A 15,573-nucleotide genomic window follows, 5' to 3' on the forward strand; every position below is an offset into this window, starting at 1 on the left:
GTCAATGCTTGAGTGCTGTGGTTTTCGGATGGGCCAACAGCCACGGCACGCCAGCAGCTATACAACAAGATAAACCTTTAACTGAGGGCCAGCACGTGTTCTTTTCTTTTTGTGTTTCAAGAAAATTGAAACATGTATTAGTGTCCTGTATTAGTGAAAAATAACACATTATTTTGATGGTCAAGTACTTTTATTTTAGATTATTTTTATATGAGATGTCTGCAAAATATAAATGAATTTAATACTCTTCAGTATCTTATTGGCACACATTTAGATAAGACTGCTTAGTATTTAGCAACTATGAGTTTTTTTGCTAATTTAAATAGAGTAAAAATGTCATTGACAGACACAGAAAAGACTGCATAGTACATACAATAAAAAATACAAGCAAAGGCATCAATAAGCAGAGATTACAGGAATCTTATGCTGTCACGTAGCCTTTTCTTGTTAAACCTGCAATAATGTTTTCATGGTTGCTCAATGAAATATGAGTAATTTTATTGCCATATCTTTATTATACAAATCAATAGTCATTCCTTTCTTAACCATAAAGTAAACATTGAAGTTGAAAAGTTAAAAAGCAAACATCAGCTTTGAAAGCATCCTTATTTGCTGCTTAAGTCAACAGTCAGCTAACTGGTTAGGTAGTGAGGATCAATAAAAGTATTTAAGGGGCACACTTCAAGTTATTACTTAAAAAGTCACCACTTTACATTTCACAGTATTAGAAACCTGAGTATAAACTCCTTCTGAAGTTAAAACTATCTTCTAGGCTCCCTTTTTACATTCAGTGCATTTGTGCAACTAGGTAAGTTTGTTCTGCTAAATTGTTCTTTTTGATAGCTAATCATCTACCAAAACCTCAACATTTTTGATCACATTGATCAGGTCCGACATAAGTTATGCAAACTGACATGCTGGATTTGATTTTTTAATTATGTAATGAGAATTTCTTGAAAAGCTATTTTTGTTTTACCCAATCAAACATGCTCCTTAAAATTTCTCAAAAATGTTTATATGATTTATTAAAAATCTGTTCTTGTTCTGCCCCACATGTTGTTAGCTGTTAGCTGGTATTTGTTGAGCTGTGCTCCCCCTTTGTCATGTCATTTATTAACACACCTGTCAGTCACATTCCACACTCACAGTGGTGCCATAAAATGTCTATGAAACTCACGTAAAGCATGTAGGTCCCATAATAAACATTTGAATACAATACACCCCATGTGTCTCACGTAGGCACCCCTTTATCTCTTGTTTCAGTCATATCCGAAGCGTATCTTTTGGGTATATAAACCCCTGGGTCTGGTTACTTGTGGTATGTAGCAGTTTGAACCTCTGTCTACGTGCTTCTTTGTCTTGATCCAACCGTGGAAATCACTCGCCTTGTAAATGTCTTTTAAATGTTTATTGTTTAATGTAAACTGTCTGCTATGTATTTCTTTGTAAATCATTATTCATTGTCTTTGGTTCTACACCTGTAAATATCTGTTTCTTTTGCATATTTTTCAGTTTACAACGAGGTACATCCAGTAAAAGCCTTCAAGAAAGCTCACCCTTGTCGTTTTTTACTTGGATGTCCTGAGTTGTTTAAGCTCTCTGCGGCCCTGTTGAATACAAAAGTTCTGTTTTTAAATTTCATCAGAATTTCACTTAATGTGACATTCTCAAGGGCTCAGTCCAACAAGTTCATGCCTTGCTCCAACAAAATCAAGCAGCTTTGATTTTGTATTTATCACTCATGAATGAAAAAAGTAAGAATCTCTGATTTTTATTCACAAATGCTTCTAAACTAATTTTCAGACTGTCCTTCTGTGAAGGCGTTAGACATAGCAGTTAAAATGTATGAGGCAAGAACAAAAATAAATATAAACATTACACCGATATTAATTTCTAGGAAGATAAACAACTAATTTACAATTTATAATTTTGTTTTATTATGAATCCGAATGCGTTCTTGCTCTGCGCAGAAAACATCCCTACCTATCACTTGTACACTGCACTGGTTCTGGTTTTCGGGGCGTAATTATATTAAACTAATAATTAGAACAAGGCTTATCAGTGTGTCTATACTATATTCTTGTCTAGTTGATGCTTATAAATAATTTTATGTAAAAAAAATTGTTGCTGTTTCTCTGTATATGAAGAAATCTATCTTAACTTTTCTGTATACATCATTTTAATTTTCTGTTTAAATAGGTTAACATATTCATAGGATGGCACGGTGGCGCAGTGTTAGAGTGACTAGACCTGGGTTCATTTTCCAGGTCCTCCCTGTGTGGAGTTTGCATGTTGTCCTCATGTCTGTGTGGCTTTCCTCTGGGTGCTCCGGTTTCCTCCCACAGGTTAGGTGCACTGGCGATCCTAAATTGTCACTAGTGTGTGCTTGGTGTGTGGGTGTGTGTGTGTGCCCTGTGGTGGGCTGGCACCCTGCCCGGGGATTTGTTCCCGATTTGCTCCCCGTGCTGGCTGGGATTGGCTCCAGCAGACCCTCATGACCCTGTGTTAGGATATAGCGAGTTGGATAATGACTGGAATATTCAGATATGTTGGAGGGCAGCAAATTGAAGCTCTCTGCAGCCTTGTTGCACAGACATCACTGAGTGAGGCTGACAAGTTCTGTTTCTAAATTTCACCAGAAGGTTGCAGGATCCTGTTTTGTCTCGATTATATTATATTAGATTCAAGAAAATGTATTAATCTCATGGAGAAATTCATATGCATACAAGAGGAGCAACATAAAAAGCAAGCATACAGGCACACAGGACAGGAAATACAGCCAATCAGTCAATCAATCAATCAATCAAACGATAAGTAATAAATAAATAAAAATAAACTTAATGAGTACTTGGGGTCGAAGTCTATTCATGTTTTTTTATACACCCATAAAGATATAGACTTCTCATAACTGAGACTTAGGGCCATTTCACATTTCATGACTTTTCCAGTGAGTTTAATTCGTATCTTTCATTTATTTAATTTGAGACTGTCAGAGGCTCCCACATGTTAAGATGATTGCCTAAAGTGACATTCTCAAGGGCTCAGTCCAACAAGTCCATGTCTTGCTCCAATAAAATTAAGCTGGTTTGATTTTGTATTTAGTTGTAATTACAAACTGTGTGCATGAGAGCTGACAACCAATGAACGTTTGTATGGATGTACAATACATCAGTGGCGTAGCTAGGGGCGGGTGGAGTGGGCAGTCTGCTCCGGGCAGCACATCTTTGGTGGAGGCATTATTGGCCAAAAGGTTCAGTACAATCCGTGTGTTAGCAGCAGTGTTCGGAAAAATATCACTCATGAATGAAAAAGGTAAACTTCTCTGATTTTTATCCACAAATGTTTCAAAAATAATTTTCAGACTGTCCTTCTGTGATGGCATCAGACACAGCAGTTGAAATTTATGAGGCAATAACAAAAATAAACATAAACATTACACCGATAATAATTTTTAGGAAGATAAACGACTAATTTATGATTTATAATTTTGTTTCGTTATCAATTCAAAAGCATTCTTGCTCAGCGCAGAAAACATCCCCACCTATCACTTGTGCACTACACTGGCTCTGGTTTTTGCAGCGTAATTATATTAAACTGATAATTACAACACGGTTTATCAGTGCGTCTATACTATATTCTTGTCTATTTGATGCTTATAAATAATTATATGTGAAAAATTATTGCTGTTTCTCTATATAGGAATAAATCTATGCAAAATTTATCTTAATTTTTCTCTATACATTATTTTAATTTTCTGTTTAAATAGGTTAACATATTCAGATATGCTGGAGGGCGGCAAATTGAAGCACTGCCCCGCCGAGTGGCATGAACTCGAGCTACGCAACTACAATACATAGAACGTAGCAAACCTCACAAAAAGAAGAGAATCTCATCTGCCTGATGTTTTACGTACCAAGATTAATGTACAAAGAAAAAAAGGGTAGAGATTTTGGCGTCACTTTCAGTATCTGTTAGCCTTTTGTAGAGCACCTCCTTCATCAGGCAGTTTGTAAGTGGCTGTCACAAAAAATCAGCAAGCATGACTGTGCTAGAAAGCTGTCACTAAAAAGTTTAGACCTGAGAGTGTAATTTGCAGTGATAAGAAGTTGTGGTATTAAAGTGTTTTCAACTGCACTTACAGGATAGTTTAAAGACTTCTGGTGATGGTATTGTACCTCCACTACTGGGGTTGGCGCTGTGTGATAACACCTTCTCTTTTTCTCTTTTTGCAGACTGGAAGACTGCACTTCAACTTCACTTCCAGTGTCTGTCCACTTGCCGAAAACCATCATAACCCAAAGCTTCGCCATCTAGGAGTCAGTTCACTTTCAAACTAGTACAAAAATGTACTTTAATGCCCTTGAACCACATTTTGATTATTTTGATATTTCAGTCATAAGGGGTTTGCCCACAGGTGCTCCAACCCTTCTTGTTTTGTCCTTTTGTTCCTACAGAGTGTCACAGAATTATTCTGCCAACCAGACATTGTAGGTGGGAATAAATTAACATTTCTTTGCTACATGGTTGAACAAATTTTTATATGGTGAGTCTTAAACAATTTTTTTTAAATATTCACTGGCCTGTTTCACATACTGAATTTGGCTTGTATCCACTGCATGTCCTACTGTGCTTTCGCGGCAACACACCAGCCCTATCTTTATTCTAGCCCCAAATCTGCCACTTTTCATTGTGCTGTCATATTTTAGAACATAGCTATAATGAAAGATGTGCTAAATAAGAACAAATGAAATTGCCCTTTAGGTGCCCATAGTGATGACACTGATAAATTGCCTTATAGTCTGATAAAGAATTGAATAGTACTTAGCCAGTTCAATCTGAATATGTTATGGCTTAGTGCCGGTCCACTTAGAGATATTTTGTAGAAGAATGTATCCATTTTCTATAACTGGTCTTCCAGTTCAGCTTTGCAGAGTTTCAGTGTCATCATTTAAGACAAGGGTGAAACCAAGTTTAGATGGGACACGAGTCCATCACCAAATACCCTCACTTATATTCCCATATATAGTTTTACATGGTTAATTTAAGTAACCAATTCATCTGACCTCCAGATTTTAGGAGAAAACACGGAATATGTAGATGATACCCACAAAAACATTTAGAAATGGTACAAACCCCTCACCAACTTTGGGTCTGGATTTAAAACCATTTATATGGAGCTTTGAAGAAGCACAGCTTTACATCAACATTACATCATGCTGAATTATTTTTCTCAGCACTTTGACATTACATTGGTCTTTGCACTGATCTTCGTCAAAGTGAATGATTCTTCATGAAAGACAGCACATTATCAATCACAGAACCAGTCTTGATTTTAGAGAGACCTTTAGAGATCATTACAGAGAGTTGTTTAAACTTTGACGTTAAAGAGTCCTTTTCTGTTGATCTGTGACAAAAAGCCTGATTGAATTTTGTGCACTTCAATGTTGTGTAACAATAAAGTCTGAAAACTGCCACAGTACTGTCATCTTTACATATTACAGGGTCATAATAAGCTGGTGCCCAGGCCCAGGGGCATCAGGTGTAAATCAAGAAACAATTCATATGCAATGCCAGTGCCACACGAGGTGCATATATACATACAGGGACAGTTTAGAGTGGCCAGTCAATCTATTGTGCAAATATTTAGATTAGATTAGATAAAATGTATTAATCCTAAATGGAAATTAAGATACATACAGCAGCAGAAACATAATAAAACAAATTTGGACAAATAACACAATCAATCAATCAATAATGTGTATTGTACAGGAATTATACAATGAACCTGAAAATTGCAAAATAAATTGATGAACTTAAAGAGTATCAGCATTTAGTCTGGGACATTTAGAGAAAGCATTAAATTGCCTAATAGCAACAGGCAAAAAAAATCTCCAGAGGTTCTTATTAGCACACCATGATGGAATGAGCCTGTGATTAAAAGTGCTCCAAGACAGCTCCTCCTGGAGGGGATGTTTCATGATGGCATCTAATTTTGCTGCCATGCTCTTTTCCACAACAGCAGTGTATCCAGAGTTCACCCTGTGATGGAGCAGGTTTTCCTGAGATGGTGCTGTGCTTCTTTTCAGGTCAAGTTGCTTCCTCAGGAGACCAGGGCATAGAACAACACACTGGCTACTACTGACTGATAGAACATTTCCAGCAGCTTGCTGGATACATCAAATACTTGAGTCTCCTCAGGAAGTACAGTTTGCTCTGGTCCTTCTTCTACAGCATCACTGTGTTGTTAGACCAGTCCGGTTTGCCATTTATTTGCATGCTCTGGTACTTGTAACTCTGCACCACTTCCACATTCTACCCCTGGATGTTGACTGGTCTAAGAAGCTCTTTGGCACGTCAGTGGTCCACACCAGCTCTTTTGTCTTGCTGCTGTTGAGTAGCAGACGTTTCTCCCTCCACCATAACTCAAAGTTCACCACAACCTTCCTGCACTCCGATTCATCTCCATTATCAATGCAGCCTATCATGGAGGAGTCATCTGAGGGGTAAATAGAAATACAGACAGAACAGTTCCCTGAAGTGATCCTCCAGTATTTCATACCACCATTTCTGACACACAGTCCCTGAGCTTCACAAACTGCTGTCTGTTGGACATGAGGTTCAGGGGGCATCAAGATGCACGTTTACCCCAGTTGAGGAGGCAGAATTGTGTTAAAGTTACTGTGTGAGTAAAGGTATGCAGTTGTATAAAAATCATGCAAATATGGGAAAACCAAAAACTTCAGACAGAATATGCCAGGAATTTAATGAAGATCTACAAGGTATAAAAATTAACTACAGGGTGGGCCATTTATATGGATACACCTTAATAAAATGGGAATGGTTGGTGATATTAACTTCCTGATTGTGGCACATTAGTATATGTGAGGGGGGAAACTTTTCAAGATGGGTGGTGACCATGGTGGCCATTTGGAAGTCGGCCATTTTGGATCCAACTTTTGTTTTTTCAATAGGAAGAGGGTCATATGACACATCAAACTTATTGGAAATTTCACAAGAAAAACAATGGTGTGCTTGGTTTTAAAGTAACTTTATTATTTACAAGTTTCTGACCACTTATAAAATGTGTTCAATGTGCTGCCCATTGTGTTGGATTGTCAATGCAACCCTCTTCTCCCACTCTTCACACACTGATAGCAACACCGCAGGAGAAATGCTAGCACAGGCTTCCAGTATCCGTAGTTTCAGGTGCTGCACATCTTGTATCTTCACAGCATAGACAATTGCCTTCAGATGACCCCAAAGATAAAAGTCTAAGGGGGTCAGATCGGGAGACCTTGGGGGCCATTCAACTGGCCCACGACGACCAATCCACTTTCCAGGAAACTGTTCATCTAGGAATGCTCGGACCTGACACCCATAATGTGGTGGTGCACCATCTTGCTGGAAAAACTCAGGGAACGTGCCAGCTTCAGTGCATAAAGAGGGAAACACATCATCATTTAGCAATTTCGCATATCCAGTGGCCTTGAGGTTTCCATTGATGAAGAATGGCCCCACTATCTTTGTACCCCATATACCACACCATACCATCAATTTTTTTGTTCCAACAGTCTTGGAGGGATCTATCCAATGTGGGTTAGTGTCAGACCAATAGCGGTGGTTTTGTTTGTTAACTTCACCATTCACATAAAAGTTTGCCTCATCACTGAACAAAATCTTCTGCGTAAACTGAGGGTCCTGTTCCAATTTTTGTTTTGCCCATTCTGCAAATTCAGTGCGCCGATCTGGGTCATCCTCGTTGAGATGCTGCAGTAGCTGGAGTTTGTAAGGGTGCCATTTGTGAGTAGCTAATATCCGCCGAAGGGATGTTCGACTAATGCCACTCTCCAGTGACATGCGGCGAGTGCTACGCTGTGGGCTCTTGCTGAATGAAGCTAGGACAGCTGCTGATGTTTCTTCATTAGTGACAGTTTTCATGCGTCCACATTTTGGCAAATCCAACACTGAACCAGTTTCATGAAACTTAGCAAGCAGTTTGCTAACTGTAGCATGGGAGATGGGTGGTCTCGTAGGGTGTCTTGCATTGAAATCTGCTGCAATGACCCGGTTACTGCGTTCACCAGACATCAACACAATTTCTATCCGCTCCTCACGTATTAACCTCTGCGACATGTCAATGGCTGTAAACAAAGAGAAACTTGTAAATAACTCATGAAAGAATAAAGTTACGTTAAAACCAAGCACACCATTGTTTTTCTTGTGAAATTCCCAATAAGTTTGATGTGTCACATGACCCTCTTCCTATTAAAAAAACAAAAGTTGGATCCAAAATGGCCGACTTCCAAATGGCCACCATGGTCACCACCCATCTTGAAAAGTTTCCCCCCTCACATATACTAATGTGCCACAAACAGGAAGTTAATATCACCAACCATTCCCATTTTATTAAGGTGTATCCATATAAATGGCCCACCCTGTACTTTGATGCCTACTGGAAAAATACATTAAATGCTAGACAAATAAAGAAAACATTTCATTTTTGTTTTTCATAAGATGTCACCTATACTTCTTTGCAATGATTTCCTGATCCTTCAAAGAATGTCATTTTGTTAAAGTCATAAAGAGTTTCCAGTATCCCAGACTACCACATGATTTTAAAAGGCAAGCTGAGTTTATCAACCCAAAAACATTGGCTAGTGGTATGGCTCACTTATTTGAGCTATGCATTTGATTTAATACTCTGTTTTAAAATATTTACCTTTTTACTTTTGCATGTATTGAGTTAATTAGCAGCTCTAAATTGGCCCAGTTTGAGAGAGTGGAGATGAGTGTACATGAGCGTACCCAATGTGCAGGGCTGGTCTTCAAGTTGCACCCAAAGATGTTGTGATAGGCACCAGACAACCACAATTCTAAACTGGATAAGCAGGTTAGAAAATGGATGGTTGAAATATACATCAGAAACCTTTAAGGTGACACATGAAGCCTTGAAAATCTCAGGTAATCAACATGGAATATTACTTAGGAATAGTGAGAAGGAAACAAGGAAGTTTTGATTTGCATACAGTTTTGCAAAACTGAAAATAAACAATTATTTTGCATAAGATTTCAGATTCGCAAAATATAAAACTCACTGGGAACTTAATGTTTTTTGGGGGATGTTAACAAGGAATACTGCTCTATACGGCCTTGTTCACATAAACAAGGAATATTGCTCTATACGGCCTTATTTGCTTTTCTTTACATCTGCCTAATGCATGTAATTTGTACCACACCTATGAGATCAATTCTGCTTATACCTCTCATTCACATCACTAAGGAGAAGTGTAGTGCGTCTTTCAACAAATGTGACATGCTGTATATTTTCTACACAAACACATGCTAAAATGCATCATTGTGCGTATTACTGCCAAGGAAAATCTCACTATGCTCTTCTACTGTGCTAATGCACTGACCAGACTAGGGCTTTCTTTTGCTAGCTGAAGTTTTAGAAAGGTGACTATAGATTTATCATAGTTTTCTGTCTGTAAGCAGGTTCTCCTCATGAAAAGCCAACTCCAACTTTCCTGTCCTACACCCTCCTTTTCACAATATTTCTTAGTATTGTTCAGTAGCATCACTCTGTCTTCTGTGTGACTTTCGCCCTCTGATCTCCCTTCAATGTTATCTTTTAGGTTCCTGTCATACAAAAATACAAGTAGCTGCTGTCTCTCATTTGAATTGCTCTAATCAGGATGGTTTCCTTTCTTTCTCTTCTTATTACCGCCTCATTATTCACTTCTTCTGTTCAACTTATTCTCTCCACTCTTCATTATTCAGCAGCCATACCACCTGCGCTTCAGGACAGGTCATCCGCCTGAAGCTAAGCATGTACAGGCACAGCCAGTAGTTGGATTGGAGATCATCTAGGAAAACCTAGTGCTGCTGCTAGAAGAGATGTTAGTGAGGCCAGCAGAAGGACACATACCCTGTGGTCTGTGTGTGGATCCCAGTGTCCCTATGCTGTAAATATGGTGCCATCCTTTGGATGAGAAGTAAAAACAGAGGTCCTGACTCTCTGTGGTCATAAAAGATCTCTGGGCATTTTTCGTAAAGAGTAGGGTTTATCCCGATGTACTGGTTCAATGACCATCACAGCCTGGACATTCTGCCTTCCTAATCATCTCCTGTTCATAACTAGATAACTATCTTTCTCACCACTTCACCACCTAATAGCTAATTTGTGTTGAAAATACTGGCACAAAAATGTCTGCCATCACATCATCCATGTGGGTGCTACACCTTGGTGATGCTTGAAATGGTTCCCCTCTGCCTATGCAAAGCAGTATGAGTAGCAGGAAAAGTGCTTCAACCCCAAATCAGAAAAAGGTGGGATGGAATGGAAAATACATATAAAAAACACAATGATTCTTAAATTTACTTTGACTTTTATTTCATTGGAGACAGTATGAACCCAATATATTACATGTTTGGTCAACTTCATTTCATTTGTTAATAATAGATCCATTCCTGCATTTCAGACCTGCAACACATTCCAAAAAAAGTTGGGAAGGAAGCAAATTAGGGCAAGTAATGAGGTAAAATAATCAAATAATGATGTGATTTCAAACAGGTGATGTCAACAGGTGATTGTAAACATGACTTGATATAAAAGCAGTATCAATGAAAGTCTTTGAGGAGCAAAGATGGGCAAAGGATCTCCAGTTTGTTAACAAATGCGTAAGAAACTTACTAAAATGTTTAAAAACAATGTCCCTTTAAGAAAAATTTAAAGGGATTTGTATATTTCTCCCTATGCAGTGCATAATATCATGAAATTCAGTGCATAAAGGTCAACGGTGCAAGCCTAAGCTGAACACCCGTTCACTCATCAATAGCTGATATAATCACACAGGCAAGGGATTACTTTGGCAAACTTTGTCAAGCACTACAATACGGAGTTGCATTCACAAATGCCATTTAAAACTTTTTTGTGCAAAAAAGAAGCCTTATGTTAACCTTGTCCAGAAGCAGTGCTGACTTCACTGGCTCAGAAGCATCTGGGATCAACCATCAGACAGTGGAAATGTGTATTATGGTCAGACGTTTCAACATTCCAGATCTCTTTTGGGAGAAATGGACGCTGTGTGCTCCAGACCAAAGACAAAAAGACTGTTATCAGCAACAAGTTCAAAACTCAGGGTCTGTCATGGTATGGGGTTGTGTCAGTGAACTTGGCAAAGGTAAGTTTTACTTCTGTGATGGCAGCATTAAGGCAGAAAAGTATATTGAGATTTTAGAGTAACATACTGTATGCTGGCTTCAACCTGACATCTTTTCCAGGGACATCCATGCATTTTTCAACAAGATAATGCAAAACACATTTTGCACACATTACAAAGGCATGGCTGTGGAAGAATAGGATATAGGTACTGGACTGGCCTGCCTGCCTGCTATCCTGATCTGTCCCCAATAAAGAATGTGTGGAGAATTTTGAAACAAAAAAAATGACACAATGATGTTCCCATACTGTTGCACTCCTTAAGACGTATTTGCAAGAATGGAATGAAATAACACATGAAACGCTTCATTGCTTGGTATCCTCAGTACCAAGATGTCTTTTAAGTGTTATGAGAAGAAATGGCGACATTACAAAATGGTGAATGCTTTACCGTTCCATCTTTTTTGGAATGTGTTGCAGGCCTAAAATGCAGGAATAGATGTTTATTAACAAATGAAATCCATCCATCCATCCATCCATTTTCTAACCCGCTGAATCCGAATACAGGGTCACGGGGGTCTATGAATTCGACGAAACAAGACATAAAATATTTTGGGTTCATACTGTATGCAAATGAAATAAAAGTCAAAGTAAATTTAAGAATCATTGCATTTTTTATTTGCATTTTCCATACTATCCCAACTGTTATTATTATTATTATTATTATTATTATTATTATTATTATTATTATTATTATTATTCTCCTGCAAAGCTATGTTTCATGTACTGCCTAACATATAATATTGGTTATTCTTGGCATCTAGGTCTCTGTTCCATATAGTAAGGTGTGATGATGAATGTTGTTAATTTATATGTCCAGAAAGCTTTGTGTGCTTTGGATGAGAAAGAAAATTTCTGGAGTGAGTTAGATGAACTAGTGAAGAGTGTACCCAAGGGAGAGGCAGCATCGGAGCAGATTTCAAAGGGCATGTTGGTGAACAGAACAGAGGGGATGAGAAGGTGATGGGATAGGTATGGCTTCAAGGAGAGAAATGAAGAAGGTCAGATGGTACTGGATTTTGCGAAAAGGATGAGCATGGCCATGGTGAATACATATTTTAAGAAGAGAGAGGAACATAGGGTGATGTACAAAAATGGAGGAAAATGAACACAGGTGGATTATATTCTGTGCAGGATGGTCTGTTTGAAAGAGATTAGAGAATGCAAAGTGCAGGAGAGTATACAGAGGAAGAAGTTGACAAAGAAGATGTGGGATAGTCAGAGAGATGAAGAAAGCAGACATGAGTACAAGGGGATAAGGCGTAAGGTGAAGAGAGAGGTGGCGAAGGCTAAGGATAAGGTATATGATGAGTTGTATGAGAGATTGGACACTAAGGAGGGAGAAAAGGACCTGTACCAATTGGACAGACAGAAGGACCGATCAAGGAAAGATGAATGGCAGGTTAGGGTGATAAATGATGAAGATGGAAACATATTCACAAGTGAGGAGAGTGTGTTCAGCAAGTGGAAAGAGTACTTTGAGTGGTTGATAAATGAAGAAAATTAGAAAGAGAGAAGGTTGGATGATGTGGAGACAGTGAATCAGTCAGTGTGACATATAGGCAAGGAGGAAGAACGCACAGCTATGAAAAAGATGAAGAATGGGAAGACTATTGGTCCAGGTGACATACCTGTGAAAGCATGGAGGTGTTTAGGAGAGATGGCAGTGGAGTTTTTAACCAGATTGTTTAATGCAATCTTGGAAAGTAAGAGGATGTCTGAGGAATGGAGAAGAAGTGTACTGGTAAGATGTTTAAGAACAATCAGTCAATCAACATTTATTTATATAGCACATATTCATACAAAAAAATGTAGCTCAAAGTGCTTTACAAAATGAATAGAAAAATAGAAGACACAATAAAAAATAAACATAAGTCAACATTAATTAACATAAAATAAGTAAGATCTGATGGCCAGGGTGGACAGAAAAAACAAAAAAAACTCCAAGAGCTGGAGAAAAAAAAATAAAATCTGTAGGAGTTCCAGACCACGAGACCGCCCAGTCCCCTCTGGGCAATCTACCTAACATAAGTCAAACAGTCCTCTTTGTATTTAGGGTTTTCATGGAAGGACCTGATGATGATGGTCACGTAGACTTCTGGCTTTCAGTCCATCAATGTTGGTGCATCATGATGCTTTGAGTAAACAAGGGAGATGTGCAGAGCTGTAGTAACTACAGGGGGATAAAATTGATCAGCCACAGCATGAAGTTATAGGAAAGAGTAGTGGAGGCTAGGTTAAGAAGGGAGGTGATGATTAGTGAGCAGCAGTATGGAAAGAGCACTACAGATGTGATGTTTGCTCAGAGGGTGTTGATGGAGTATAGTGAATGCCAGAAGGAGCTGAATTGCGTCTTTGTAGACTTGGAGAAAGCATATGACTGTGTGCCCAGAGAGGAGCTGTGGTATTCTATGAGGAATTTGGGAGTGGCAAAGAAGTATGTAAGAGTGGTCCAAGAAATGTGACAGTGGTGAGGTCTGCAATCAAGGTGGAGGTGGGATTACATCAGGGATCGGCTCTGAACCCTTTCTTATTTGCAATGGTGATGGGCAGGTTAACGGATGAGATTAGACAGGTGTCCCTGTGGACTATGATGTTTGCACATGACATTATTATCTGTAGTGAGAGTATGGAGCAAGTAGAGTAGACCCAGGAGAGGTGGAGATATGCTCTAGAGAGGAGAGGAATGAGGATCAGTAGGGTGAAGGCAGAATACTTGTGTGTGAATTAGAGGGAGTAAAGAGAAATGGTGAGGATGCAGGGAGAAGAGTTGGCAAAGGTGGATGAGTTTAAATACTTGAGATTAACGGTACAGAATAATGGGGAGTATGGAAAAGAGTTGAAGAAGAGAGTGCAGGCAGTGTGGAGTGGGAGAAGAAGAGTGTCAGGAGTGATTTGGGACAGACAGATACCAGCAAAAGTGAAAGGGAATGTATACAAGATAATAGTGAGACCTGATGTATTATATGGGTTGGAGGCGGTGGCACTAACCAGAAAGCAGGAGACAGAGCTGGAGGTAGCAGAGTTAAAGATGCTAACATTTGCATTGGATGTGACGAGGATGGACAGGATTAAAAATGAGTTACATTAGAGGGTCAGCTCAGGTTGGACGGTTGGGAGACAAAGTCAGGGAGGTGAGATTGCGTTGGTTTGGACATATGCAAAGGAGAGATGCTGAGTATATTGGAAGAAGAATGCTAAAGATAGAGTTGCCAGGGAAGAGAAAAAGAGGAAGGTCTAAGAGGATGTTTATGGATGTAGTGAAAGAGGACATATAGGTGATGGGTGTAACAGAGCAAGATGCAGAGGACAGGAAAATAAGGATAAAACAGATAATCCGCTGTGGCAACCCCTAATGGGAGCAGCCGAAATATGCAGAAGAAGAAGTTTGCATTGTATTTCATACTATTTTAGATTTTGTATGTATTTATGACATCTTTTTTATTTGTGCTACTCTTTTGTATTTTGTATGTTTTGTTGTAACCTCCCAGTCCAGACTTGGTTTCCAACTTGCAACTGCCCATAATATTATAAAAGAATTTAAGATCGTTTATAAATAAATGGAAGGAATGTTTTGTTACATAATTTCAAAAATTTAGGGTGGCTTTTTAAAACAGTGGTTAGCTCTACTGCTTCACATATCCAGCATCCTAGTCTCATTGTTTTTTGTGCAGTGTGCTTATTCTCCATGATTTTTTCTCTGGGTGTTCTGCTATCCCTCCCACATCCCTGAAGATATAAATGTAAGGTTAAACAGTTACTCTAAAATGCACCAAGTGCTGTATTTCCTCTCACACATATCATAACTAAGATTTAAGTCAAGTGAAAAGGCAAAAAGGACCCACAGCTAAAAGTAAAAAAAAGTAAAAGAAGGGAGGAAGACACAAGAAACGGATGGTAAACTCCTGGCCTTCAGACTCACACAGATGTTATCATATATGTGATCCATGTATTAATGATCTGGTGGGTTCCTACTAGCTTTATGTGAAAGACTAGAACCTAAGCTTATATGGACTAGGCAGTGAATTAAAGGGCACACACACATGCATATAAACACAAACATTGTGCCAAGTCAGGTAAGTTATTCATCTTTTGGATTAGGGTGGAAGTCACAATAACCCGGGAAAATATTCATAAGCACAGAGAAAGCACTCATGGTCCACTCAGACAGTGACCAATGAGATTTGGGTTTAAAAGAAAGCAGCGCTGTGTAAATGTGCCACCCCATTGAGGTTGGGCCATTTTGCCTTCATTTTGTAAAAGTATGCAATACAAATATAGTTAATCAGCTGCCATTTTTCAAAACCTAAGCATTGTATTTCAGCTATGCAAGACTGCCTAGAATAACAACA

Source organism: Polypterus senegalus, chromosome 10 (genome assembly GCF_016835505.1).
Source record: "Polypterus senegalus isolate Bchr_013 chromosome 10, ASM1683550v1, whole genome shotgun sequence".
NCBI classification, from domain to species: Eukaryota; Metazoa; Chordata; class Cladistia; order Polypteriformes; family Polypteridae; genus Polypterus; species Polypterus senegalus.